This window comes from Heterocephalus glaber, unplaced genomic scaffold (assembly GCF_053883595.1).
Source record: "Heterocephalus glaber isolate CG9 unplaced genomic scaffold, H.glaber_assembly_v1.0 deba00001509, whole genome shotgun sequence".
NCBI lineage: Eukaryota > Metazoa > Chordata > Mammalia > Rodentia > Bathyergidae > Heterocephalus > Heterocephalus glaber.
Window position 1 is genome coordinate 34,963,499 of NW_028258325.1, and position 27,141 is coordinate 34,990,639.

Below are 27,141 nucleotides of genomic sequence, written 5' to 3' on the forward strand. Positions count from 1 at the left end.
CAGACTCAGAACCCTTTGAGTGAAGGGTTTGCCAGGTCCCCTTGAGGAAGGACCCTGGTGTTCAACCAAAAAGTTTTTTTTCAGTTTTCTTTTTTACTTAATATTTTTTATTAGTAAATATTTATCATACATCTTAATCACATTCATCATAGAAAATTTGTACCTGTATGTATAATCTTGATTCTTCTCTTTATTCCCATTATTCTCCCCTCTCTTCAATCCTTCTTCCCTTCCCCATTTACAAAAGCTTTGTTTCCATTTCTTTCCTTCTACAGTATTCTCTTTTTTTCCCTTTCCCTTTCTTTTGCTTCCCTTCCTCCTTTTCATGTTTTCCTTTCCATTTGAACATGTTTTTCCTAGTATCTATTCTCCATTATGCTCCTTGTTTACCCTTTGGGTTTCTCACACAAGAGAAACAATGTGATATTTAAACTTGTGTATCTGATTTATTTTTTTTTTCATTTTATTAGTACATGTTCATAATTCATGCAATTTACTATCATCTGCGAGAGTAGTTACATGTGTGTATTACAGCTTTTAAAAAAATTTCTTTCCCCTTTCTTCCCTCTTCCCCCTCCTCCTCTGGTTCACTAATCACCTTTTTCACACCTGCTGATACTATTTGTCTTAGCGAATGTATTTGCTAAGCTCATAATATTTGTCATAGCACATGTATTCGCTTAGCTCATAATATTTATGTTAATTGGGGTTATCAGGTTCCTGTACGTAGCATATCTTTATTCCCCTCATTTCTCCTTTCCCTCCCCCATACCCATACTCTTCAAACCATCAGACTTAATATTGGTTCTTAACTATTGTTAAACTTATGTTATAATGTTCAAGTTATGAAATGTTAGAAGTAAGCATCACCCAAAGAAAACTTGCCTTCTATTCTGGTGAGAGAATTAGTGTGGTCCATTTATATGCAGGATAATTGTACAGTAAATCCACAACTTATGAACACGTTCTGTTCTGGGAGAATGTTCATAAGTCAAACAAAGTGAGTCTTATACATCCTGACACAAATATATAATGTAAAGCATAAAAAAAACCCCACACACAAATACTGTAAATAAACTATTTTTACTTTTGTTTCCATGGTTATTGCCTTGGGCTTCCTAGCAGTCCCCTCCACATCACCACTGCTTTTCTGCTTGATTCCACACATTCTGGGCTCTGATTGAGCACTATTCTACTTTACACTATCACACTGTACAGTAAGCACAGAGCGGCACAACTGTGGCAATGTCCATCAGACACGTGAGCTACTTCTGTAATTTGTTCACATATATGAATGTTCATGTTGTGAGGTCCGTTCTTCTTTGTGAAGGTTCAAAACTTGAATGTTTGTAAGTTGAGGATTTACTGTACCATTTTAGATATAATTATGAACTTGTTTTTGTATCTGGAGACTAATATGGTCTATGGAAGTTGTCAGATTGATAAAGGATGGATTATGATAGTTAACTGTTGTGTCAATTTGAGGAAGAAATACCCAACTAGTTGGATTAGCATAGTAAGATAGAAGATCCACCCTGAGTGAGTGACACCAAATAATAGGCCTTGTAACCTGAATGGAATAAAAAGGGGAACAAAGAAGGAAGGCTTGCCTCTGTTTCTTCAGAGGAGCTCTAGTTTTCACTTTCATCTTGGATGTCATGCACTGGCTTTTGTGCAGACTCTTTGGCCTTCCGGTGGAGACCCTTCAGCTGTCCATCACAGATCCTTCACTCTCTTCATATGGGACACGACAGTGAGCTCTAGGCCTTCGATCCTTTAGATCTCCAGTGTGCCAACAGCTCTTTGCACTCTTCCACACCTGACTCAGCAGGTGGCTTTTATAAGCCCACCTTGTAAATCCTTATATACTTATATATCTTATATTAAATCTGTTTCTCTAGTGAGCACTGACTGATACAAATGATTTAAAATTTAGTAGTTATTGGTGATCTTGCTGAGAACATGTGGTGCAGCCTGGATTAAAGTGAGTTCAGGAATAAATGGAGAAATAAACTGCTCCTTTGAGAAGCCTGAAGAACAAGAAAGAATCAAGGTCATGGAGAATATTATTATGATTTTTTGTTGTTTTATAAGAAGGGAAATGATAGAAAATATTTGGTGAGGATTGCAAGAATGTTATAGGTTGAATTGTGTCACCCAAATTTGTAAGATGAAGTATTAACCCGTAGAACTTCAGAAAATGACCTTATTTGAAAACAGTCTCTGCAGATATTATTAGGTAAGATGAGGTCACAGTGGAATAGGGGAGGCCCCCAAATGACTGATGGTGCATACCTGTAATTCTAGCACTCTGGTTGGTTGAGACAGGAGATCACAAGTTTGAGCCCAGCCTAGCAACTTAGTAAGAACTGTCTCAAAAAGGGGAGTTGAGTAATGGGCATGTAGCTCCACGTGAAGATCCTGGGTTCAATCCTCAGCACACACACACAAAAAAGCCTGAGCCCTGGGCAACTGTCGTAGTTACTTCTCTCATTGCTGAGACAAAATACCCAACACCCAACGATGAAAGGGAAAGAGTTATTTAGCTCAGTTTGTAGAGGTTTCAGTCCATAATCAGCTGGATCCAAGGCAGGGTGGCACATGGCAGAGAGGCAACAGTTCATGGCAGACTGAAAGTAGCATAGCAACAAGCGTCTCTCTGCCCCTTTTACCTCAACCCGACTACTGGGATTAGGGCAGTGCCAGTCCAATCAGTGGACTGATTTAGTAATCACAAACCCTTAATCCCAGTGTCACACACTAGATCCAGCCACCCTTGAAAAAGCCCTATGACCACGTGAGGCTTTTGGGGGACATCTAGACACAAACCATAATATTCTTCCCTGAGCCCCCAAAGACTCATGCACATCCCTTTATGCAAAAGGCACTTACTACATCTCTAAGAGTTGCAAAAGTCCTAACATTTTCAGCATTGCTGAAAATTCCAAGTCCAAAGTCTCTGAGATTTAAGGCTAGCTCTTAGCTGCAAGCCCCTGTCCAAATGAAAAGAAAGTTAAACGCTTCCAACATTCAATGGCACAAGACTGACTTTCCAGCCCAAAAGTTACAAATGGGGATATAAAGGAACGGGACCAAAGCAAGTACAAAATCCAGCAGGGCAAACACCGAATCCCACAGGTCCACTTCCAGTATCCCTAGAAATCTGTGGCAAGTTGTAAACTCCAAAGGGCTTGGGTGGTCCACCCCTATGGCACTTCTGGCAGTTGTAGCTCCCATGGCTTCTCTCTGGGGCTGGCTCTGCTCCCTCCTTGCAGTTTTCTTCGGACAGTCCATGTTTCTGGCCTCTCCAAACTTCTGGGGTCTCCAGTGCACCTTTGGCTTAACACTCACAGCTTCACACACTGCCTTTTAGGGGCACACTGGCTGGGCTCCAGGCCTTCTTCTGAAATCTGGGTGGAATCCTTCCTGACCCCACAACTCTTGCATTCTCCGTTCACTTAAAACCAGCACCACATGGATGATGGCAAGGTCTGCCACCAGCTGGTGGAATAGCCAGGCTTTCTTCTCTTTTGGCTGTAGGGGTCCAGTGCCTAGAAGACAAATCCCAAGGTACAACTTTGTAGGCCTCTGCCCTTCTGGAACCTGGTGCTCTGGGCTGTCGTCTCAAAGCAAAGTCTCTCACTTTTGCAATTTTGAGGCTTCAAAGAGTGAAGTCCTGCTGCTTCTTGTATCTTCTTAGGCCATCTTTTTTATTTTCCTGTTCCTTCTCAGCAGTCAAGATCTCCTTTGCTCTATCATTGCAGTTCACAGCTTTACTGGAGCTTGCTTTCTGGCTAAGCTCACAACATTTTAAATCATTCTGCTGTTCTGCACTCTTGATTCTCAACATAAATCTGGCTAAAAGCCCCCAACAGTAGCCATGCCACCACCTCAACATTAGACTACCCTTGAAATTTCTTCTGCAAGGTTAATTAGTCCATTGCCCTTAATCTTAGTCTCAGGCAAAGTCTCTGGACATGAGCAAAATGCAGACAAACTTTCTGCCAAGCCATAACACACACCGTCTGGAGTCCAACAGCCAACACAGTCCTTCGTCCCAGCAGAAACCTCTTGAGCCTGGTCTTTGCCAGCTTTCTGGTCTTCTGAGCCCTCACCAGAATCTCCCATACAGTACAGCCTAAGGCATTCCAACTCTGCTTTTTCAGCTGGCATTCCAAACCTTTCCAAACTTTTCCCACAAGCCAGTCCCAAAGGCACCTGAATCACACATGATCAGGTATAATCACAGCAAGACTCCACTTCTCTGGTACCAAATTTCTTAGTTACTTTTCTCATTACTGAGACAAAATACCCAACACCCACAGTTAAAAGGGGAAAGGGCTATTTAGCTCACAGTTTGCAGAAGTTTCAGTCCATAATCAGCTGGCTCCAAGGCAGGGTGGCACATAGCAGAGAGGCAATAGTTGATGGCAGAGTGAAGGTAGCAAAACAACCAGGGAACCTTAACAACATCTTTCTGCCCCTTTTATCTTACCCAAATTACCAGAATGAGGGTAGTGCCAATCCAATCATTGGACTGATTTAGCAATCAGACACCTTAATCCCAGCATCACACAGTGTAGATTCAGCCACCCTTGAAAAAGCCCTATGATCTCACGAGACTTTTTGGAGGACATCTAGACACAGTCATAACAGCAGCTTTCTGTCTTCTGGTTCTTTGGTGAGGTCGCTCCTTCCAGTTGCCACAGTCATAAGGTGATACACCCAGAGTACCCCTTACCAGAGTTGAGCTGGTGCCAGTACTAGGCCTTTGAGCCACCAGAACTGTTAGCTAAAAAGCCCCCTTTTCTTTATAAAATTAGTCTGTTTTGGGTATTTTGTTATAAAAAGAAGAGGACTAATGCAACTGGTGTTCCTATAAAAAATTATTTAAAAATAGAAATTTGGATATGGTCGTGCAATGACGAACTCCGTGTAAACATTAAAGCAGGGTTTGGGATACTGTGCCTATAAGCCAAGGGCATGAAAGATTGCCAGAAAACCAGCAAAAGCTGGGAGAGGCCTGAAACAGACACTTCCCTGGCATTTTCAGAGAAAGCATGGCCTGCCAACATCCCGAATTCTAACCCATAACCTCCAGAATTGTGAAACAATACATTTCTGTTATTTAGGCTACTCCATTTATGGTAGTTATTTATGGTACTTTGTTTTTTTTTTTGTTTGCTTGTTCGTTTGTTTTTTTCTTTTTTGGTACCGGGGATTGAACCTTGTGCTTGCGAGGCAGGCAGCGGCACCACTGAGCTAAATCCCTGGCCCTATTTATGGTACTTTGTTATAGCAGTCCACACTTCAGAGGAGTGTGTGAGGAGAAGGAGAAGGAGGAGAGAAGAAGAGAGAGGGGAGGATGAAGGAGAGGAGGAGAGAGAGACAGAAGAACATACACTTTTAAATAAATCCTAATTCTAAGGCTCCTAGGAAAATGGATTAAAGAACACATGAAAGTGCCTGGAAACCAGACTAGGTAATATTAATAGAGTCATAACCAGTTTTTTGTTGCACATTCTTCATCTAGAAGTCATTTCTATATACTACCTGCCAGAAACTCATTGTGAGGTTTGTTTTTTAATTGATCACTTCTGCATTACCCAAGTTCAATAAAATCTAACATCACAAGGCATAATTCATAGCTCTCATGGAGATAATGGTTACAGTAACTTGGCAATAAATCCTGGTAGTATTGACAGAAAGTATTTATATAGATATTTCAAAATTCTTCAACTTGAGCAGAAAAGTGGGAGTGAATCAGTAAAAAATTGCACTCAACAATAGTTTAACAAATGGATTTCCACTAAAATGAAAATGAAAAAAGATTCATATCTTGGCTGAATATTAATTCTTATGGTATTTATAGAGGGTCAAATTAATCTTTAGGGTGAAATTCATAATTCATCCAAATAAAAGCTGTATGCATAAGAAGAGCTCAAAATTTATTCAATGAAATGAAGCTGTTGCTTAATTCTAACTTGAATTTATTTATTTTGGGGGGAGTTAATACATTATCAGAGAGAATTGGTACCTTATTTATTTTGTAGATGCTTTTTGATGGTGGTGATTGTACTTAAGGTTATAAATAATATGGTAAATGGGAAAAAGGTCATTTTGTGTTTAGGAGTTGTTGGAAGAGCGGGTATGAGGAGTGAGAATGTTCAGTGGAACAATGGAGAAGTGTGGGATGAGGAAGGGGAGAAAGGGACAATATAAATAAACAACTTGCTCAGCTGTGTGACCTTGCCTATGTGACTTCACCTACCTTATCATCACATGTGAAAGCATCCAGAAGAGTGTGTGAGGAAATAGGGGTGTAGCTTAGTGGTAGAGCATTTGCATAGCATGTACCCTTGGGTCTATCTCCAGCATGCCCCCTCCCCCAAACAAAAGGCTGTGTGAGGCACAGTAAAACCTCAGTTGACACTAGTGGCATCTTTTATATTAGGATTCATAGTGTGAGACAGTGTGGTAGAGTGAGAAACATGGATTTCATTTTGGAACTGGCTGATCTGGATAGAGATTCAGCTCAGCTTCATACCAGTGTGCAGCTGACTTTCATCAAGTTACAGACTCCTCTGAGCTTCTCTTACTCATCTTAAAATTTTTATTTGGTAAAGTTGTGTATTGATTAAATAACATAAAAGAAAGCATCTGGCACTGTGACACTGAGGGCACTGGTGGCCTAGATGGGTTATTTATGTGAGTTACAATAACTGTCTTAGTTACTTCCTCATTTCTGGAACAAAATATCTGACACCCATAAGTAAAAGGAGGAAAGATTTATTTCAGCCCACAGTTTTAAAGGTTTTAGTTCATGGTCGGCTGGCTCCAAGGCAGGGTAGCATGGCACAGGGCCATGGCAGAGAAGAAACAGTCTTGGCAAGGCAGGCAGAAAGCAGCCAGTCTGCCTTCCATCTTTCCCTTTACATGCCAAACTAAAATAAAAATAGACCAAAGAATTAAATGTTGAAACAAACACACTTAACATGCTGGAAGCTAGTATAGGTAAAACACTTGAAGTCATAGGCATAGGCAAGGATTTTCTGAGCAGAACCCCAGTTGCACAGGAAATAGTATTGAGAATCAACAAATGGAATCATATCAAATAAAAAAACTTCTATACAGCAAAATAACCATCAGAGTGAAATGACAGCCTATAGAATGTTAAAAAATTTTACCAGCTGTTCCTCAGAGGACTAATATCTAGAATATGTTTTAAAAACTCCAAAAATTAGACCTCTCCAAATAAAAAAAATAGGCAAGTGAAATGAATAGACATTTCACAACAGAAGTAGCACAAATGGCCGATAAATACATGAAGTGCTCAATATCACTGATGATTAGAGAAATGCGAATTAAAACAAAACAGATTCTATCCTTCCCCAGAGAGAATGGCCATCATCAAGGAATCAAATAGTAACAAATGTTGGCAAGGTCTCAGGGAGAAAGGAACCCTTATACATTGTTGGTTGGAATGTAAACTAGCACAACTACTGTGGAAATCAGTATAGAGATTCCTCAAAAAAATTAAACTAGATATTCCATTTGGCCCAGCTATTCCCCTTCTAGGTATCTTCACAAAAGAGTTAAAGACATCATGTTACAGTGATACATGCATATTAATGTTTATAAGAGCATGATTCAATGATAGCTAAGTCTTGAAAGTAGCCTATATGGCCATCAACAGATAAATGGAAAAGAAAATGTGGTATTTACACACAGTGGAAAACTACTCTGCCATAAAGAAAGATAAGCCTGAATCATTTGGAAATGATTGCAAAATGGATACACCTTGAGACTATAGTGTTAAATGAACTAAAACAGACACATAAAATTAAATATCACATGATTTCTCTTATAAGAGAAACTGAGAGTAAAAATACAGAGCAAAATAAAAGATAGATAATAGGAAGTAGGGAGATAGATTTTTCTCAGGAAGGAGACCAAGAGATGGAGGGAAAAGGGAGAGAGAGGAAGGAAAAAGGATAAAAAAAGAATTAAGATATGCTATGTACATGTACCAAATCCACACAAGGAATGTAAGCATTATGTGCTGCAAACATGTACTAATAAAAATAAAAGAGGAAGACATAAAAATACTCTTGTCATTTTCACTGCCCAACATGACAGACTCTTCCAGCTTGGTAGCAGCAGTTAACACAATTAACTCTCTCCTTTTTAAATCACTTTTCTTTTGGCTTCTGGAGTACCACCCTCTCCTAGTTGTATATCCACCTCCCCAGACCCTTCTTTACTCCACCTCTAAGTATTGGATTTTTCTCATGGATTGGCAATAGGCCCTCTTTTCTCCACACTCTCCCCTTCTACATCATCTTTTTATTCCCATGTTTTAAAATATCATCTGTGTGATGATGAGTCCAGCCCAACTCTTCTTCTGAGATTCAGATCTAACAGCTTACTTGATATTGCCACTTGGATGTTTTAAAGACACCTTACTTGTAAAATGTCTGTAAAATTCTTAATAATCACCTCATGAACCATATATCCCAAAGACTTCACCATGTCAGTAAATCATGTCATCCAGTAGCCTAAGCCAGGAAGCAGGGTGTTATGGCTTATATTTAGGTATCCCCCCAAATCTTTATATGATCATTGGTAGAGAGTTTCAAACGTGTTTGGATTACAGTGTGTGAATGTGAATTAAAGATGTGATACTGGTATTAATAGTGTGGATAATGGAAGCCCCTCCCAGGTATGCATGGAACCAATCAATAGGATTGTAGCTTAGATGGAATATAAAGGGACATAAAGAAGGCAGGCTTGCTGCTGCCGCTTGCTGCCTTCTGCTTGCCACACCATGAACTGTTTTTCTTCTACAATGTCCCTTAGCCAAGCTATCATGCCTTGGAACCAGCCAACTATGGACTGAAACCTCTACAAATTGTAAGCTGAAATAAACTTTTCCTCCTTTAACTTTGGGTGTCAGGTAATTTGTCTCAGCAATGAGGAAAATAACAAAGACACAGGGTCTCATCTTTCATTTTTCTCTCTCCCTAATATTTTAGTTTGTTGTTTTGTTTTTGCAATGCCAGGGCCTTACACTTGCTAGGCAGGAACTCTACCACTGAATTAACTCCCCAGCCCTTTTTATTTTTATCTTGAGACAAGGTTTTGCCAAGTTGCTAAGGCTCTGCTCCAACTTGCCATCCTCCCACCTCAGCCTCCTCAGTAGCTGGGATTATGGGTATGTGCCACCATACTAGCTCCTCTCAATAACATTTTGGTTATTATTTCCAGAATATCTTTCTAGTTCATCCACTTGTCTCCATTTAGTTTCAAGCACTCTCCTAGACCACTGCTCCAGCTGATTATGGACTGAAACTTCTGCAAACTGTGAGCTAAATAGCCCTTTCCCCTTTTAACTGTGGGTGTTGGGTATTTTGTCTCAGTAATGAGAAAAGTAACTAAGAAATTTGGTACCAGAGAAGTGGAGTCTTGCTGTGATTATACCTGATCATGTGTGATTCAGGTGCCTTTGGGACTGGCTTGTGGGAAAAGTTTGGAAAGGTTTGGAATGCCAGCTGAAAAAGCAGAGTTGGAATGCCTTAGGCTGTACTGTATGGGAGATTCTGGTGAGGGCTTAGAAGACCAGAAAGCTGGCAAAGACCAGGCTCAAGAGGTTTCTGCTGGGACGAAGGACTGTGTTGGCTGTTGGACTCCAGACGGTGTGTGTTATGGCTTGGCAGAAAGTTTGTCTGCATTTTGCTCATGTCCAGAGACTTTGCCTGAGACTAAGATTAAGGGCAATGGACTAATTAACCTTGCAGAAGAAATTTCAAGGGTAGTCTAATGTTGAGGTGGTGGCATGGCTACTGTTGGGGGCTTTTAGCCAGATTTATGTTGAGAATCAAGAGTGCAGAACAGCAGAATGATTTAAAATGTTGTGAGCTTAGCCAGAAAGCAAGCTCCAGTAAAGCTGTGAACTGCAATGATAGAGCAAAGGAGATCTTGACTGCTGAGAAGGAACAGGAAAATAAAAAAGATGGCCTAAGAAGATACAAGAAGCAGCAGGACTTCACTCTTTGAAGCCTCAAAATTGCAAAAGTGAGAGACTTTGCTTTGAGACGACAGCCCAGAGCACCAGGTTCCAGAAGGGCAGAGGCCTACAAAGTTGTACCTTGGGATTTGTCTTCTAGGCACTGGACCCCTACAGCCAAAAGAGAAGAAAGCCTGGCTATTCCACCAGCTGGTGGCAGACCTTGCCATCATCCATGTGGTGCTGGTTTTAAGTGAACGGAGAATGCAAGAGTTGTGGGGTCAGGAAGGATTCCACCCAGATTTCAGAAGAAGGCCTGGAGCCCAGCCAGTGTGCCCCTAAAAGGCAGTGTGTGAAGCTGTGAGTGTTAAGCCAAAGGTGCACTGGAGACCCCAGAAGTTTGGAGAGGCCAGAAACATGGACTGTCCGAAGAAAACTGCAAGGAGGGAGCAGAGCCAGCCCCAGAGAGAAGCCATGGGAGCTACAACTGCCAGAAGTGCCATAGGGGTGGACCACCCAAGCCCTTTGGAGTTTACAACTTGCCACAGATTTCTAGGGATACTGGAAGTGGACCTGTGGGATTCGGTGTTTGCCCTGCTGGATTTTGTACTTGCTTTGGTCCCGTTCCTTTATATCCCCATTTGTAACTTTTGGGCTGGAAAGTCAGTCTTGTGCCATTGAATGTTGGAAGCGTTTAACTTTCTTTTCATTTGGACAGGGGCTTGCAGCTAAGAGCTAGCCTTAAATCTCAGAGACTTTGGACTTGGAATTTTCAGCAATGCTGAAAATGTTAGGACTTTTGCAACTCTTAGAGATGTAGTAAGTGCCTTTTGCATAAAGGGATGTGCATGAGTCTTTGGGGCTCAGGGAAGAATATTATGGTTTGTGTCTAGATGTCCCCCAAAAGCCTCACGTGGTCATAGGGCTTTTTCAAGGGTGGCTGGATCTAGTGTGTGACACTGGGATTAAGGGTTTGTGATTACTAAATCAGTCCACTGATTGGACTGGCACTGCCCTAATCCCAGTAGTCGGGTTGAGGTAAAAGGGGCAGAGAGACGCTTGTTGCTATGCTACTTTCAGTCTGCCATGAACTGTTGCCTCTCTGCCATGTGCCACCCTGCCTTGGATCCAGCTGATTATGGACTGAAACCTCTACAAACTGAGCTAAATAACTCTTTCCCTTTCATCGTTGGGTGTTGGGTATTTTGTCTCAGCAATGAGAGAAGTAACTAAGGCACACCTGTATTTCATGCTCCTGAGCCCTCATTCTCTGTACTCATGTCCTCTTCCTCTTCTCTGCCATATCAAATATTTTTCTTCCTTAAAGTTGTTTTTTTGTTTGTTTTGCTTTTTGTTTTGTCCATGATGTTTTCTTGCCTGGAATTATTTTCTATTTGCTGGGGATTTTTTTGGTTTTTTTTGTACCGGGGATTGAACTTGGGACCTGGAGCTTGCGAGGCAGGTGGCAGAACTACTGAGCTAAATCCCTGGCCCAACCATTTGCTGTGTTTAAGGCTAGTTCTTTCCCAACTTGGAAGTCTCCTTTTAAATGTCACCTTTCTTCTGTACTCTATGTGAAGGGAATTCCACTTCTGTTATTCTCTCTCACAGTGGTATGTTCTTTCTTTCATAGCATTTAACACTATTATAATTTCTTACTTAGTATTTCTTTGTTTACTTTATGCCTGGTTCTCCCACTAGATTGTTAGCCACATAAGGCTGGGGACCACAGGAAGCTGTGCCCCAATACCCCAACACTTCGAATACTGCTTGGCAACCAGTAGGCACATTTGCTGAAATACTGATGAAATGGACCAGGCATTCGATTTTGGTTAATTCAGTTATTATTTTTGAACTTAAGCTTCCTCACCTGTATTCCCTAAAGGATCACGCTCAGATTTATAAAATGATGAGAGACATTATAAGTCATTATGTTTTTAAAACTACATGTTTCCATTTGAATTGGTGTCTATTAATTCCCTGCTAGGAAAGATGATGAAATTAACACTCCTACTTCCTTCTCTCCTCCTCCACTGCCTGCTTTTGTTAGTTATTTTATTATATATTGGCAAAGTTTATAACATTTACACCTGTTTGGTAGCACTGATTTTGTCAGTTATTTGGTTTTATATTTAAATAAATTACTTTCTTACTATATGTATCAATTTAGGTTCTTGCTTTCAAATAACAAAAAACAACTTTGGTTACTTTCGATAGAAAATGAATTAATCAGAAGGATATTAGGAGGCTTATAGGCAGACAAGGTAGGGAATCCTGGTCAGAAGATGGGCAGAAATGAAGGGAAACCAAGATAAGGGAAAACAGCCTCCATTCTGCCTCAAGAGCATCTGGGTAAACTACACCCCTAGGCCTTGCCCAGTGGACTCTGCTTCTTTTCCTCTCACCCTCTCTTTGCTCCTATCTTCTCCTTTCCTCTTTTCTCCCCCTTTGCCTGACATTTCTTCCACCTCTTCTTTTACTGTAGTGTGTTTCAATGGTTTCTTGTCATCTGGTTTCATTTTTTAATGCTTATTGTGAATAGTTTTTCAAAGTGTCTATCTGGGAATGGAGGCTCAAGCCTGTAATCCCAGAACTTTGTGGGGCTAAGGCAAACGGATCATAAATTTAATCCCAGTTTGGGCAACTCAGTAATTTAGTTGGCCTGTCTCAAAATGCAAAAAGGGGTAGGGATGTATCTCAGTGTGATGGATCTTGGTGCAATCATCATACCTTAAAAACAACAACAACAACAACAACAAAGCCAACAACTAAAACACACACACACACACACACACGCAAGTGTGTATTTGCTCTAACATAATGTGAAAGAATTCTCCCCAACACTTCGAATGTATTTGGGATCTTGTCTTTTTCCACTGAGTTACTTGCAGTTATATATATTTAAAAATATATATAAATTTTTTTTTCTTTTTGGTACCAGGGATCAAACTCAGTACCTTGCGCTTGGGAAGCAGGCAGCAGCACCACTGAGCTAAATCCTCAGCCCCATAGATATATTTTTGAGCCCTTCAGAATGGATAAAAAAGAGGGAAGAAGACAGAGAAGACTTGGCTGTAGCCATGGAAGCCATGGGAAGACCTATGCTCTGTTCTGTATTCTGATTCTCCCCAGCTACTTGGGGTAGATCATATTCCTATGTGCCAAGGACCCCAGAATATTTCCTCCACCCTCCCAACCCCTACCTCCACCCACCCCTCTGTAATTCACTGAAGGGGCCTGAAACCTACATTTATGGCAGAGAAAATAGGCCTTCTCCCATTTCATCTATCTCTCCATTGAAGTCATTTCTAGTCTTTCCAATCAAAAGGGAAAATATAAACATATACTGTACCCTCAATTTGTTTCTTTTCTGATTTAAAATAAAGTGATTGCTGTTTAAGATTTTTGGACTCCTTGCTAACACAATTGATGAACCAAGACTGGTGGTGGTAGAGGTGGTTGGGGGAGAAGGTCAAGCTCAGAACTGTGTTTGGTAAGAAACTTCTGCTTGTTTCTTAGCTGCCCCTTGTTTGGTTGTCACTGGTGAAATTTCTGCTAACTGCCTGACTTTAAGCATTGAAACAGGGAGATTCATTGGTCCAGGCACCCTGATTATAACTCCCTTGACCAGGAGATGGAAGGAAGGAGGGGAAGGGAAGGAATATAAAAGAGTTAGGATGTGTTATGTATATGCACCGACTCCCCAAGATGAATGTAATCATTGACTGCTAACATGTACTCCTAAAAACATTTTTAAAAATAAAAAAATAGAAACACAAAAGTCTGGCTTCAGATGTATATGTGTCATTTGTGAAACCCAACAGTACTAACAAACGCAATCCCACAGATGTAATACCCTTGTTGGTGAAAGCTGAGAGGTCCAACTTGTATCTTATCAAATCCCTTGCTATTTTTACATAGAAGTAGGTAATAGGGAGCCTATGTGTTGGAGCATCTCTTTCTCTAGGGGTACCATTATATACCTCCATTATATACCTCACTGGGTATATAATTATCATAAGAGTAGTATGATGACCAATTTTATATGTCAAATTGGCTAGGCTACACTACCCAGGTATTTAGTAAAATACCTAGTTTAATGTCCTTGTGAAAGTATTTTTAGAAGTGATTGACATTTAAATCAGAAGACTTGGAAAAAACAAGATTACCTTCCATAATATGGGTAGGTCTCATCCAAATGGTTGCAGGCCTTAAGAGAAAAGATATATAACAAAACAAAAAACAACAACCAAAACCTGACTTCCCCCTCCCCCAAGGTAGAAAGAATTCTTCCTGACTTCAGCTGCAACATTAACTTTTCCCTGGATCTCCTCCAGCTTATTAGTGTGCTCTGAAAATTTTGGACTTGCCAACCCCTACAGTTGTGTGAACGAATTCCTTAAAAATCTCTCTCCACACACATAAACACACACACACATGCACACTCTCTCTCTCTCTCTCTCTCACACACACACACACACACACACACACACACACACAGAGTCTTAGTTACTTTTCTCATTGCTGAATCAAAATACCTGACACCCAGGGTTAAAGGAGGAAGAGTTTATTGTAGCTCACAGTTTGTAGAGGCTTCAGGTTGAAGTTGACTGGCTCCAAGGAAAAATGGCATTACAGAAGAGAAACAGTTCATGGCAGGCAGAAGGCAGTAAGTAGGAAAGAAGCAAGCAGCCACAGCAGCCCTCTTTTCTGTTCCTTATATTCTATTCAGGCTACCTACTCTTAGGGTGAGTAGCACTCACACCTAGGGTGGGCCTTCCCATTATCCACTTCCAGAACTATTTCAATCCAAGCAGTGAACTAATTTAGTAATCTCACACCCTTGATCCCAGCATCATACACATAATCCGAGCATCATACACTCTAGGTCCACCCACCTCTGAAAGACCCCACCTATGACCACATGAGGCTTTGAGGGGATGTCTAAATGCAAGCCATTACATATGCATGCGCACACAGACACACACACACACACACACACACACACACACACTTTACCCATGCACATTCTGTTGGTTCTTTCTCCCTAAGTAATATAAATAGAAGTTACTCTGTGCTTCAAATCACCACAAATTTTTACAGTGTGTCCTCAGAGACAACTCATTTGGCCTGTTGCTGACTCCTGTAAGATTCCCTAATATGAGCTTGTTACAAAAGGGGGAGACAGACTCTGGAGTCAAAATGTGTGCTTTTCAATCTCTAGCTCTACTACTTACTTGCTGTATGACTTGGGAAATTTGTGTACTCTTCATGGATCAATTTTCTCATTTGTAAAATGGGGCAGATGTTCAGCTATATCTGTTAAGATTATGTGAGAATTAATTGAGATAATAGATGCAAAACAGTAACCATTGTTCCTGATACATCACAGCTCCTTAATAAATATAGGCTATGATCATAGGCCCACGCATTATCATATCTGAAGCCTTAAAGCACATGCATTGTGAGCTGTAATACCATCATTTGAGTCTGGATATCACCTTATGATCAAACACATCCATAGTTCTGTTTGAAATACACTAAGAGGGGTAAATAAAAATCATTAACAACCTCATATAGGTTTAGGTCAGGTTTTCCTACCAAATGAATTAGGTAAAAACTTGGTTTTCATAGCTTTTTGGATTTGGGAATTTAGGATAAGGGATCCAGACCTGGATCCAGACCAAATCATAATGCTTTCAAGATACCTGAAAACAAGTTGCTTGCAGGGTGAGCTAATTGAATATTTAGTACTTGAATATTAGTGGATGTCTATTATAACATATTTTAAGGCATAATTTAATAAAGAGCTATTTTTAGATTCAATTAGGCAATGCTATCAGTTACTCCTGGAGACATGCCATAGTTTTCAAGATGAAAGCCATGATGGCAGGGGAGAAACAATTCTTGCTGTGCTGTTTGTCACAGCAGAGGGTTTGTCCTCACATCACACTAAATCTTACTTGTTTTTTTACATAAGCTGCTAGATTGAGAGACCTTGAACTGCAGTGTGCTGCCAGGAAGCCAGGGGCCATAGACTCTTGTTGCAATGAGAGGAAATTGTAATCATGTTCATATAGCCATTCGACATGTATTTTTTAAGCATGTACTCTGCCAAAAGTTACCAACTCTGTGTGACATTTTATTGTTTATACAGTGGTTCATGTGCATTGTTTCTTTTTATAGCCCTATGAGGAAGGTATAGTAAATATCATTATCCATGTTTTATTGCTGAAGAAACAAAGTTTTGCCCAGGTGAAGTGTTACTTTAAGACATAGAAGTAGCTGACTCAAGCCAAAAACAAACAAAAACTCTCTTCTTTTGCCTATGCCACAAGTAATAGAGGTTTGCACTTTGTAAAAATAGGGGTGACTATATATTTTAAAATTCATAAATAGTAAACTGTTAAGCAGATTGGTGCCAGCCATCATATAGGATTTAAGTAGCTGTGGTGAAAGATCTTCTCATGGAGCCTGTTTGAGTACAAGGTGGTTGATTAGATATTTCATAAGATAAAGGGTTGCCATGAGCCTGCATGCTGGGCTGCAGCCCTCAGATCCCCCCTGCAGATCTAAAGGACTTACTCTCTTGCGCTGGAAGGTTGCTGGCTGATGTCTCTCCCTTGGAATTATTCTCACTGCAGGGAGAACATTCTTGGCCAAGGTTAACCCTTCTTGACTGGTCCCTGGTGAGGTAAAATACCTGATCTCTGCCTGGACTGGAAGCAACTCTGAAGGGCTATTCTTGCTTCAGACCTCTCTGTGGAGCTGTTTTGTCTATTGTGACTGTACCCATAGCCCAGTTTCTCCCTCTGCCCATGGCTGTTGAATCCAAAATACTCTCCAATACAGCTCTGCGCATAGATCATCTCAGAGTCCAATTCCTAGGGAACACAACATGCAAAAAACAAGCTCTCAGTGGGAGGGAAGGAAGTAGTTCTCAGGTCTTTATCATGTGACAAGAGTCACTTTGGAGATCTTTGATCATTAAAAACAGCACCAAAAAACAACCCCTCTTGAAGTTCACCACACCTTTTTGCTGAATGAGACTCTCTGCCATTTGTTATTTCCCTTTATTTACTATCATTCATCCTAGTTTGAATTTATCTCAAAATGTGAACAGCCAAACTTATGTAAACCAATTTTGCAACTGAAATTTGTTGCAGAAAAGAAAATTACATGAGGAACTTGAAGGACAGTGCATTTGTTGGAATGGGAAATGCAGAACATTATAGCAGTCTGAAATACTTTTGGTAATGATGCATGGGGTTGAAATGATGTGAAAGAGAAATCATTTAACCATGTAATTAAACCCAGGAGAATTCCATGATAATGACCCCAGGACCTAGCATTCTGGAGAAGAAAATGATAGGCATTGGAAATGAGATCACCCTGATACATGGGGCATTGGATCTACCAGATCATTGGGGTTTGTCAACCTGGTTTGACATTCTGCTAGAGCATAACATAGTCCTTTTGATCCTTCAAAGATGAAAAATAGGCCCATTTTATAATATACCATAAGATAGTCCTGAGTAGGAGCTATTTGAGGGACAGAGGTTCTTAACAAACAAATTGACACCTCAATTTGTTTCTTTTTTTCCCTCGGGAACTGGGTATCGAACTCAGGATCTTGTGCTTGCCAGTCAGGCACAGGCGCCACTGAGCTATATCCCCGGCCCCTTGGCACCTCGATTTGAACTGGAATTTCCAGGCTGAAACAGTTTCATTTGCTTGAAAAAAAAAGAGGAAGAAGAGCTGTTATGGTTAAGTTTTTCCTATTATTTCCTACCAAGCAACTGCTTTGGAATAATAACAAAATGATTTCACTATGAAAAAAAATGTGGAGAAAAGAATCTGGGACTGTTTGATTGGCTAATAATGAACATAAAGGACCTCATGGTTGTTGAATGGCAGATTGAAATCCAGTGTGTATTCATGCAGATCTTATGGGGCTGGTATTGGATAGGACCACAAATTAGTGTTGGCATTAATGAAATGGAAGTTGTAAAATACAGAGAGTTCCAATAACCATGATCTCTGATAAGACCCAATTGAAAGCACCCAGACCATTCAGACAAGTTCTGTGTGAAAGCAGAGCAATAAACTAAAAAGAGACATTCAAAATGGAAAGAATAAGTGGAGGATTATATTACTGACTGAACTGGTATTGTAAGGCTTGGTTAAAACATTAATGCACAGCTGAGTGACAAACATAGACTTGCAGAAAATAATGATTTTTAGAAACAGACGCTATTTAAATGCTACTGAAATGATCACAGAGAAAGATTATACCACTTCATTATAAGGAAGTTGGTCCAAATCAGGATTTGCTCTGTGACAATACCACTACTGCTACTACTAATACTAATAGGCTTTATATGTGATGTGTGTTGTGATTGATAGTTTATAGCATCTTTTTACCTAAGTTATCCATTTGATCATCACAATATTTTCACATGAATAGTTGAATACATACCTATGTGCCTAGCTAGCCTTTGAATATCATGACTCCAGGAAACGAGGTCTTATTCTTTGTATGAAGCACCTCCTGTTTCTATCCATTGTTCAAGAATTCTCCTAAGTAATTTGTTTTAAAGAATATTGCCAGCTGGAAATGCCCTTTTCACAGCATTTCTGTGTTTGCCTGGCATATTGAACAAACATTATTATGACAACATTATTTTATATAATTATATTAAGTTGATAAATGAACTGAAGATACCATGTGATACATTAATATGTGTGATGGCATTGGAATTCTTAGATAACCTTAGTCAGCAGAATGTATCTTCAGTCATTTTTGCTGTATTCTCCTATCCAAGTGGGTTAATATGGTCTTTTTCAGGATGTGTATATGCTTTTATTAAATCCCCTGTGTTCCTGGAGCTTCATTAGTAAGTTTTCAGGAATCTCCACTCAGTTTTGTGTCAGGTGAACCAAATAGTACCTCTCCTGTTGGTGTTACCCATGCTTATCTTTTGTCCAGCCTCCAGTCTCTCAATTCCTGTCTCTTTGGGGAAACCTTAGGTCATGAAGTAGCTACTTCCTGTCCATCCTGCTTTTTAATCAGGGCACACAAAGTAGTCTTAACATTCTATTGCTGTGTTGCTATAGGGCATGTGATCAAGTGGGAGAAATTATTTCATTTCCTTGATACTCACCATTTGTTTTCCACATCTTTATTTTTCATATAAACTAAAACTTACTTCCGGGTCCTTCAAGGGCCTCTCTGGGTGGGCCATACTTTAACCTTGTCACTTTGTATTTTGTTCTATTATTGTTTGATATAGTTGTGTCCAATACAGGACCTAACACAGGATATGCTTAGTAAATGTCAAAATAAAACAGAACTACCCTGCAAGAGAGGGGCCACTCTATGTTCATTGTATATATGGGGAGCAGTAAAACAAAGAGAAGTTATATTTGCAATATTATATTGATTAAAATTTATAACTGAGAAGATCCTTAGAGAGCAACATAGCCTTCCCACCCTATTCCCACTGTTTATACTAAGAAAAAACTTAAATTAGAAGTGAATTAACTTCCCTTAATAGGTACAACATACTAAGACTAGAACCCTGAGCTGTAGATATTATCTATCTCCTTACATGTTTTCTAGAGGATAAAGACAGTGCATATAGCATAGATATGCTCCTGTGTGCATAATACTGATCTTGTAGCAAAATCTTGCTACCAGGAATGGTATGTGGCTGACTTTTTACATTGTTTGATGACTTCTGTCTCTCTATACTGAGAATTTAAACGATATCAAGGAAGAAGCCAAAGGCTTCCTGAACTGGCTAGTACAGAATCATAGTCTAAATAAAGACCAGGAGAAGTTTTTTAGGTTCCTGAGGCCTATCGTATTCTGAAGTTTAAATCTCCATATATGACATCTAGATGAGGATCAGACCCTGTTGGACCATCATGGCCACTATCTTTATATAGATATGATTCTTAGAGTTTGACTGAAATCCACTGTCCTGGAGCCTTCAGTTGAGGGTCCAAGTTCACGGGTATTCTAATAAAAACCAACTAACCAAACAAGCAAACAAAATCAACTCCATAGCAGTTCTTGTAATTCTGTTTTTCCTGGTGTTTCTCCTTCATCAACAACTCTTTAGTGTTTCCCAGCCTTTTGAACACTAAGCCAGACCTTGAAAATGATAATATTTGAATAGCTCCTCAATCTCCCAAGTGCTGGGACTATAGGTGTGCACTATCACACTGGCCTTCTTCAAATTCTTGATAGTCATGTTGGTCAAGAAGCTGTGAAGAGAAATTTAATATTAATATTAGAAGTATAAAAGCTCATTGATTTTTCATAAAAATAGAAATTCATAGTAAAAAAAACCCCAGTTAATACCAAGCTGGGCACCGTGGCACATGTCTATGTCCTAGCAGCCTGAGAGGCTGAGGCAGGAAGATGGCAAGTTTGAGCCCTGCCTGGGCAATATAGTGAGATCCTGTCTCAAAAAAAAAAAGGTAGGGTGGGGTGGGAGATCAAGAATGTAGCCCAGTGCAGAGTCCCTGGATTTAACCCTCAGTGCTGAAAAAAAAATTAATACCATTTTTATAATCTTTCAAAAATTTGTAATAGTTGAAATAGTGAATAAAGACTCTAACAGCTCTTTATATTCATTGACAAATGTAATGTGTAAATTTTTACCATAGTGTAAATGAGCAATGACTTCTAATTCAGTTGAATTTTTTCATATTAAATATTTTTAAATATGTTGAAAGTTTATTTTGTAGGGTGTGTACACTTTGTTGGAGTGTTCATCCACCTCTAGGGATGCCTTCTGAAAGGGTGTACCAATCCCATATGTGTGAAGGAGATTTATTGTGTACTGGTTGTTGCTTTAGCCCATTGCATCCTGGGTTGCATTTTCTATTGCTGCCAAGTCTGGTGAGACAGAATAATCACACAAGTTAAGTATAGCACTTTTTTTTTTTGCTTATAGATAGGAGGCAGGGGACAGTAGGAGCCTTGTATCCATCATTAGCCAGGCCCACAAAGCTCAGGAAAGCCGCACAAGGGAGATAGTGTCTCATCTGTCTTGTATCACAATGCAGCTGAAAGACCCCAAAAGCAATCTACTATTTTTTTGTATGTCTGTTTATTTTGATACTGAGAATTGAACCCAGGGCCTTCACACTGAGCAACATCCCCAGGAACTGCCTCTTCCCTCCCCTTTCTTTCTTTTTTTTTTGAGATGGGGTCTTGCTAAGTCACTAAGTTGTCCAGCTTAGGGTTGATGTGATTCTTTTGCCTCAGCCCCTCAGATTGGTGGAATCACAGCACAACCATGCCCAGCTCACTCTGGGTTTTATACCTGGGGACAGCATGACTTGCTAAAACATTACAGGACATCCTGTTCTAGGAAGCACAGAGATAGATCCTGAGTAGTTCCAGACATTTCCTCCTTATCTCAAAGTGTTATATAAGTTTCCATTCTATGGTTATATTAAGAACTACAACTGATAAAGGGTGAAAAGAGCTAAATTGCCAAGGCCATCAGGATACTTATCTCACAACCTGAAGGAAGTATTTGAATAAATGTGAAGAAAGAGGCTCTGGACATCACCAGAACTACATCTATAGGAGACCTTGATGCTCACTCCAGCCTGCAGCAGAAACAAGGTGACACACTGTGCTGTTTGGGCATCTGAAATTTGAAGTACTTCAGCAACAGTTCTTTGGCCCCACTTTCAGAGTGGGCAGCAGTGTGCTCTGATGCTGGTTACTGAGATAGATGATAGGTGTCTATCTTAGTGGTAGAACCTCTTCTTGTCTATGATCATATATTCAGGCTAAGCAAATGCTTTTTCCCTTAGGGACCATGAAGGGCATTCTCAGAGCCCACTTAGATAATGTTTTGCAGAGTCCATACTATGGCTGCCTGGGCCAGAGCTGGCTGGCATGGAGTCTGTGACTGTCCTACATCCTACCTAAAGGCTGAGCGATCCAACAGCTCCAGGCAAAGTTCTGAACTCCTAGGAGTACACCAAATTGCCAAAGCACAGGGACTGGGAAGATCTGCTTTTAGCCACTGCTTCTATGATTTTGATTCTAGTTATTTCATCATCATGTTTGTCTACGATGATCATGTATGATTATGTAATCCTTTCAAAAACATACTGTTCAGACCTGAACCCCAGTTGTAGCAAAGGAGACCTTCACCTCACCAGATAGAGATACAGTACTTCTAAAGCAAATGTTGGACATCTATATACAGTAATGCTGCTGACTTGTATTATAGTTCTTGAATTTCATAGACTGTAAATGGATTAACTTTGCAAAAAAAAAATGGCACAAATGACTAGGCCAGTGATTGACATGTGAACCAAAGGCAGCAACCATGGTTTAATACAGGCAGACCAGCTTCCACTGAGGTGACAAAGCTCTACCACATAGGTGGTGGCATCTGTCTTCCTACCTTGGCTGAATAGGGCATTAATGCTAGGTAATGAAGAAAAGATGTGTTACTCTTGCAGACTTAACCTTCTGATAGTTCATGCTAAGTAATTTGGACTTGTTTCTTTAGTCAATAGGGGCCCTTATAAACATTTGAGAAGGCAAAAAGTCTGATCCAATTGTGCACTTTTGTTTTGCTTTGGATTTGTTTTCTTTCTTTACAATTTCTCTTTTTTTAAAAAAATAAACCATTCATATTGAAGTATACATAATGAAAAGTATATCAATCATACATGTACATCTCAATGAATTATTACAAACTGAACTCATCTATGAACACACATCAAGAAATACTATAAAAAACTGGAAGATTTCTAACTTCCTCTCCTCCTCCCTAGCAAAGGTGCTATAATTTGGATGTTGGATGTCTCCTAAAGGCTTATGTATTAAAGGTTTGGTCCCCAGCCCATGACATAATTGAGAGATGATGGAACCGTTACTACAGGAAAATCCTAGTTGAGGGAAGTTAGGTCATTGGGGATATATCCTTGAAGGTGATAAATCCTACCCCCTTCCTGTCTCTCTCTTTGTGTCCCTGTGACCATGGTATTAATAGGCCTCCTCCACTACATGCTCTCCAGCATGATATACTGCCTTTCCACAGGCCCAAAAGTAGTGAGGCCAAGTGACCATGGACTGAAGCATGATCCAAAATAAACCTTTCCTTCTAAAAGTTGAATATCTTAGCTATTTTGTCACAGCGGTGCACAGCTAACACAAGAGGGAACCCTTCTGTTGGTGTCCAATACATTAGTTTTGCCTGTTTGAGATTTCATATATGTTAATCATGTGATATGTCTAGTTTCTTTTGCATCTTGTTTTTTTTGTTCATCTATATTGTTAAATGTGGGCATAGTTTTTTCCTTTATTATTCAGTAGTATTTCATTATATGAATATATTGCACTTCATTTATCATTTTGTTGCTATATGGCTTTTGGGTTGCTTCCAGTGTTTGGCTCTCATGAATAATACTGCTAAGAGCATCCGTGTATGTCATTTGTCTATAGTTATCATCTTAAGGGGGTAGCCTGCTTTGCTGCCATTTGGAACTGATCTTCCCTGGAAGAGTGCCAGGGTATTCTGCTCCTTGAACACAAAGGCAAATGGTAGAGATTCTTTCGGAAACCACTGACAGTGCTAGTTCTTAGTTTCATTATATAACATTTTCATATTACAAATGGAAGTCTAACTCATGGGAGAGTGGCTGAAAGCATAGACATTTTTTTGTAGTACTGAGAATTGAAGACAGGACCTTTGCACTGAAGTACATCTCCAGCCTCTTTTTATTGTATTTTAAAATTTTGAAACAGAGTCTCACTAGGTCTCTAAATTGCCAATCCCACGTTTGAACTTGTGATCCTCTTGCCTCAGCCTTCCAGAATGCTGGGATTGCAGGTATGTGCCACCATGGTTGGTTGAGAGCATAGACTTTGGAGTCAGATGCCATACTTTAGATATCACAAAGTTAAATCCTGGGTTTGCTTTTTATTTCTTGTTGTTCTGGAAATTTACCTAATTTCTGTGAGCTCTGGTTTCCTTATCTATAAATTAGAGATAGTAATGTTTACTTTCACAAAATTTTAAAAATAAAAAGCACATAAAATACTTAATATGTACAGAAAATAATAAACACTCCACAAATAGTAGTAATGGTAGCAGCTGTGGCACCACAAATGATCTTCTCTTTCTAGTAGTTTCCTTTCTAGAAAACTATTCATTTCTAGATTTTTACAATTGGGACTTTCTCAGGTGGTCTTGAGAGAAACCAGACTCCTTCTTTCTATCCGACACCCATTTTTTATTGTGTTAAAGTACACACAGAGTAAAATATACCACTTTAATAATTTTAAGGTGTACAGTGCTGTAGCATTCATTATATCCATGTTACTGTGCAACCATTACTACTATCCATCTCCAGAAGTCTTTTCATTTTCCAAACAAAACCATTGTACCATTAAACAGTAACTCCTCATTCCCTGTTCTCCCAGCCCATGGAAATCACCATTCTACTTTGTTTCTTTGTGTCATACTTCATATAAACATATATTTGCCTTTTTGTATCTGGCTGATTTCATTTAGCATAATATCTTCAAAGTTCATTCATTCATACTGTAGCATCTGTTTCTTTCCTATTTACTGAATAATATTCCACTGTTTACATGTCCTCTATTTCTTTTTTCATACATTGATGGATGCTTGGGCTGTTTCTACTTTTGGCTACTGTGAACAATGCTGGTATGAATATACTAGCAGGTGTACAAATACCTGTACAAGTCCTTGCCTTCAAGGCTTTATATACCCAGAAGTGAAATTGATGTATTATTTGTCAATTGTATGTTTAGGGGTTTTTTTGGTTTGGTTTTTTTTGGGTTTTTTTGGTACCAGGGATTGAACTCAGGACCTTGCACTTTGTGAGGCAGGTGCGGTGCCACTGGACCAAATCCCTGGCCCTGTATGTTTAGTTTTTTGAGGAGTTGCCATACTGTTTTTCAGCATAGTTGCACCATTTTATTTTTCCACAACAGTGCTCAAGGGTTCTAATTTCTCCACATCCTTGACAACATTTGTTACTTCCTATTCTTTTGATAATATCCATCTTAATGGGTATGATGTGATTGTAGTTGTGACTTGAATTTCCATATCAAGTAGTGATATTGAGCTTTTTTGTGTTTATTTGGTCATTTGTTCTCCATACACACATTTTTATTATTTATGAAGTACAGTGCTTCCACTCAACTCTTACATTCCACAGATTCATGCTAAGCAAGCCATCAAAGGTAATTTTCTTTCTATTTTCATGATACTTCAATATTCTGCTCTAGCTATCACATCCACTGGATCATCTTAGGGTGAGTTACTTGTGACAGGTGGCTTCTCTCAAGGACTAGATGATGGCCTTTATTACCTTCATCTTAAGAGGTGGTTTTTCATCCAGATTGTTCCCATTTTCTCATGGCAAAAATATTTTCAGTAAGGGTTACTGAGTAAGTGATGCTTTGCTTCCCAAAATAAATTAAATGAATATAACTTGAGCAGTACTCGACGATGCTCACCTTTCCATTCTTTTGAAATCTTTCTTTTCCTATCTTCACATCATCTTCTCCTACTTCTCTAATATTCCTTCTAAGCTTTTTTCTATGCCCATCTGTGGAAGATTGGTGTTTTGTCTTCTGTTTTAGTTTCTCTTTTCATCTGCATACTCTTCTTCCCATGCCCACAATTTCTGCTTCTATTTATATATGGGAAGTTTCCAAAGCTGTCTCCTGACCCAGATGGTGCTTATTCAGTTGTACATTTCTACTTGGAGTTCTTACAAAATCTTCAAACTCACCATGCCTAAAATTAAACTAGAACTTCAAGAAATGGTTTCCTCAAGTCTTCGCTTAAGTGATAAAAGGCATTGCCATCTACAAGTCCTAAAACAGAGAGATCATCTTACATTCCTCTTTATTCTGCATAGCTATGGATACTGATCTTGTCTTATGTATGTCTTTCAAATATTTTCTCTTCTCTTGTTCTTGGTTTCTGAATTCAATAAGATAAAGCTTGCAAAGTATTAGCTCTGGGCCTGGCACTTGGTTAGTACATCATACATGGCAGCTCTTCTGTTCCTACTAATCGCTCCAAACGCTTGTTACCATTCACCTAGACTGTTGAGAATTATCTTCTGTTCTTTTGCTTCTAGTCTCATTACCATCAGATTCAGCCTTTAAATTCCTTCAGTCATTAATTTCTCTCATAGCACACATCCTATTATCTTTCTCTTCTGATCAATCCTATTGTCCACTGGTTGCATTTCTAAGCTCAATATACAAGGTCCTCCAGGATCTAGCTTCTTTTCAAAGTCAAATCCATCTTTGGCTGCTTGAACTCCATGTTCAGCTCAAGCATATTCCCATAGTTCCCTAAACATACCACACATTTGCACACATTTATGGCTTTGCACACTCTTCCCTCTGTATAAAAAATATTCATATCTTTTTATCCTCCAACCCCAGCTCACCCTTCAAGCCCTCATCAAATGACTTCTCTTGCCTGTCACCTTCCCTGATTATAGACTTTTCTGCAGTGGGTGGTTGCCCATCCACTCATTTACCCTCATTTGTGCCACTGTAACTTACACTTGATCACAGGCAGTCCAGGTCTCCAATCAATAGGACAGAAACTGGTGAGAGTGTTTCAAATGGAAATTGTTCCAGCATTGAAAATAAAATAAATTATAGGTTCCTGTTTGGAGGAATTCTGTTATACTACCATCTTTTCCTCAGATTGCTTTATCATTATGTCTTTAAGCTGGTGTGGTAATCACAGCTACTCACAAGGCTGAGACTGAAAGATTGTAAATTTGAGGAGATTCTTTCTCTTCACTTCCTTTCCCTTCCCTTTCCTTCTCTGCCCTTCCCCTCCCTTCCCTTCCCCTCTTCTCTTCCCCTCTTCCTCTCTCCTCCTCTCTCCACTCCCCCTCCCCTTCTTCTTTTCCCTCCCTCCCTCAAAAAAAAAAAAGATTATTTAGAAGTGACATGTGGGGCAAGGACCAGGTTAGGGTCTTCTTTATCTCTGTAGTGGTTGTCATGATGCCTGATGTTAAATATTTATTAAACACCAAGTACTACTCTAGGGGCTACAGAAACCATAAGAAACAAAATTCCTGCA

At 39.6% G+C, this 27,141-nt stretch overlaps 1 long non-coding RNA gene across 1 annotated transcript in view; it reads left to right on the top strand.

Annotated features, from left to right (window-relative positions):
• The window catches only part of LOC147825126 (uncharacterized), a 96,854-nt gene that overhangs the window by 43,109 nt on the left and 26,604 nt on the right, over positions 1-27,141 (top strand). The window lies entirely within an intron of this gene.